The 3,613-nt window shown below is 55.9% G+C and overlaps 1 pseudogene; it reads left to right on the top strand.

The window, feature by feature from the left end:
- The first annotated feature begins 2,903 nt into the window (after window positions 1-2,903).
- Window positions 2,904-3,329, top strand: LOC101642284 (annotated as a pseudogene).
- The last annotated feature ends 284 nt before the right edge of the window (window positions 3,330-3,613 follow it).

Here is a 3,613-nt window from a genome sequence, read left to right as displayed (position 1 = left end):
GCTGGCCTGTGCCAACCCCCTGCCCACCCCCCACGCCGACTCAGCGCCGCTCCTGCAGTGGCCCCTCCTTCCCTTCTGACCATCCTGCCCGTGCCACGACGAGCCATGTTTGCCATGAGACTTGCTCCTCACGCTCCCAGGCACCTGTGCCCGCCGGCATGACCACCCTGGCTCTGTGATGCTGGCAAGCCTCCAGTGCCTGGCCCTGTTCTGTTCTCTTCCAACTCGGCCCTGCCCCGCCCCCTTCAACCAGAAGACTCAGTGCCTGGCACGGAGCAGCTCCTCTGGCAACGCTGGTGGGATGGATGGAGTTGTGGATGTGAAGACCCGTCCGAGCGTCTGAGGATGGCATGCTTCCCTTGTCCTGCCCCCCTGGGGGCTTGACCCCGTGCCCTTGGGGCTCTGAAGGCCCAGGAGGCATGGTCATGCCGCCACCCCCTGGCCCCCACACCTGATGCCCTGGAGAAGATGCCACACGAGGCTGCAGGAATTGCATGGCCCAGACAGCAGAGAAGGTGCCGGCTGGACTGAAGGTGTGGGCTCAGCTGTCTCCAGGACTGCGGCTCCTGGAGATGGCTCTCCCTAGGGCCCTGTGGCACTGACATCATCTCCTGTCAACTTGAGAGAAGGGGTGGAGTCTTGCCTGCAGGTCAGGTCGCAGCTTGATGACCTCATTTGGAGGCACCATGGAGCTAAATAGCTCACTGGAGGCCACGGCCACTCTCTCTGCCTTCCTTTTCCTGCTGTGGAGACACTCAGAGAGCTGGAGGAGACACGCGCCAGCATTGAGACGCTTCTACCGTCACTGAATCCACAAGATGTTTCCACCCACTGGCCTGTGATCTTGCTGCATTCAGCATCATTGCATGTGCTGCATAGGTCTAAAGAGGAATTTATGGACTAGTATCAAACATATGGGCTAATATCAGATGTATGGACTTGACCTCGACTGGGCTGAGGTGTTTTCTCAATATACAGTTACTCTTATATATAAAACTTTCTTACACACATATGCGAATATCTATGAACTTGTTCCTCTAGTCAATCCGGACTGACGCAGGGAAGTTCCCTGTGCCTGCCTCCCTGCCTCAGGAAGCAGCAGTAAGAGATGTCTACACCACCAGCTGTGGCCAGCCAATCTGAGCAGCGTTACTGAACGAATACACACACACACACACACACACACACACACACACACACACACAGCGCATGGTGTGGTCAGGGAAGACTTCCTAGAGAAACCAGGCTCCAGGCTGGGTCTTGAGAGGTCTCTCTCCCACACGTTCTGCTTCCCCCTCGTGTAGTATCGCGTCAACTCTCCGCCGCATTCCTGTGGGCTGAGCCCACGGAGGACATTTGTAAATAAATATTTGATACAAATGAAAGCTGGGGGAAAGCAAGGGGAAGGAGATTCTGTGTGGGAAGGCCAGGACCTGGCAGAGGGGGGTTCTAGAGGTCAGGGCTTCCCAGGACGGAGCAATCCCTGGTAATGTGAAGGCAAGGGGGAGGCTGCAGACAGGTGCTTTGAGACCAGCCGCCCCTCCCCCCCCCCACCTGCAGTTCCGCTGTGGCTATAACTAGTTGAGGCACACTTAGCACTCAGGGGAGGGTGTGTGTGTGTGTGTGTGTGTGTGTGTCTCCACCTGGAGGGTGTGTGTGTGTGTGTGTGTGTGTGTGTCCACCTGTCAAGAGGAAGCCCAGCCTGCCACATCTCCGTCCCTGGGGCAGCAGGAGGGACACCCACAGCAGGTGGCTGATGCTATCAGCCCTGGTCTTAGGCAGCATCCGCAGGGAAACCAGGTATTCCTCTCTTGGTAGGGAAGGAGTCTGGTGGCTGTCTGGTCTGGCCCTTCCCCACCCCAAGGATGTGTCCCTGGGGCCCCAGCCCACTAGCCTGCTCTCTTGTCGCCTCACCCACCTGGGCACACGCTTCCTTCAGCCTTCAACATAAGCCTCGCAGTAACCCAGCACACCCTGCGGGGAAACTGCTTGCGCTATGTGGGGCAGGAGGAGGGCCCAGGGAGCCTCTGCCCCTGCCTCCCTCTCCCGCCCCTCCTCCCCCGCCCCCCTAGTTCCTCTCCCCGCAGTGAGTGGCCCTGTTTAGAAAGGAGAGGGAAGGAGGCAGGGGGCAGTCATCCCCTCTTTCCCAGTCAGTTCTGAAAACAACTTCCCACTCATGGGTTCTTCCTGTCATGGCGTCCCCACAGATGAATTTCCAACCAACACTCCCCTCCACAAGTCAAGTCCGACCCCAAGCAGGCAGGTACCTTTTCCTAAGGTTCTAAGGGCGCCTTGGTCGTTCTCACTGGGTGGAGAAGCCCCCTGGTCTCCCATGAGTCCTCACTGAAGCGTGGGGACTGCCCCGCCTGCTTCACGTCTACATTTGCTGGCGATCTCGCGGGATGTCTGCAGGCCACACACTCATCCAGTCATGCTGTGTGGAGTGGGGTCAGTGTCAGAGGGGTTGTCTTCCGGTGCATTGATCCAGACCAGCAGCTTGCAAGTGCCAACGAGGTGCCAGGCTCTGGCCACGGTGGGTGAAGGGGAAGATGACCTTGTGCTTGCTTGTGAGGCTAGTGGGGGCAACAGCACAGGAGGTCACGGGGTGACAGCATGGAAGCTCAGGGGGCCACTGAGCAAACCCTTCTCTCCGGACAAGGATTGCCTTCCCAGCGAAGACACTTGAGTGTGGTCCCAAACCGCCTTTTTGGTTTTTGCTTAGGGGGCGTGGGGTTTATGTTCACGGTGCTGGAGTCACTTGGAAAAGGCTATCAATAACAGTGGTATTATACACAAAGAGTGTGATCAATGACATTGAACGATGCACAACAAAACACAACATAGACGAAAAGGCAGAAGCAACGCGGAGAAGACGGGTTTGATCGGAGAACACAGCTAGCACCATGAGCTTCCTCAACAAGCCCAAGAGCGAGATGACCCCGGAGGAGCTGCAGAAGCAGGAGGAGGAGGAGTTCAACACGGCCGCTCTCCATGCTCACGCAGTCGGTCAAGGACAACACCCAGGTGCTAATCAACTGCCACAGCAACAAGAAGCTTCTGGGTTGGGTGAAGGCCTTCGACAGGCACTGCAACACGGTGCTGGAGAACGTGAAGGAGATGTGGACCGAGGTCCCCCAGAGCGGCAAGGGCAAGAAGAAGTCCAAGCCCGTCAACAAGGACCGCTGCATCCCCAAGATGTTCCTGCCAGGCGACCCCGTCATCGACGTTCTGCGGAACCCACTTATCGCTGGCAAATAGGGCCGCACCGGCACACCGGGAAGCCCTGCCCTGCGTCTCCAGAAGAATAAATGCCCAGCGTTTGTTGTAAACAACAACAACAAAGACAACATAGACACAACAAAGCATTCTCCAAGAATTGGAGAATGCTTTGTTGTGTATATTTTTTGCCACCATTAAAAAAATTACAGGAATAACAGTGAGTTCAAGGAAGAAGAAAATGTTCAGGAATTGATTGTGGGGATGATTGTACAATGCTTCCCTGATATGACTGAGTTACTGAATTGTATCATGTGGATGAAATGCCAATAAAACTATTGTTTGTTTTCTTTAAGCTGCTCTTTTCTAGGACCTAGTGGCATAGTGGATACACCGT

This window comes from Echinops telfairi, unplaced genomic scaffold (genome assembly GCF_000313985.2).
Source record: "Echinops telfairi isolate 266 unplaced genomic scaffold, ASM31398v2 ScPeMD7_9;HRSCAF=40, whole genome shotgun sequence".
Taxonomy (NCBI): domain Eukaryota; kingdom Metazoa; phylum Chordata; class Mammalia; order Afrosoricida; family Tenrecidae; genus Echinops; species Echinops telfairi.
The sequence above is the reverse complement of the archived record's forward strand: the minus strand, read 5'-3'. Positions and strand labels throughout refer to the sequence as shown.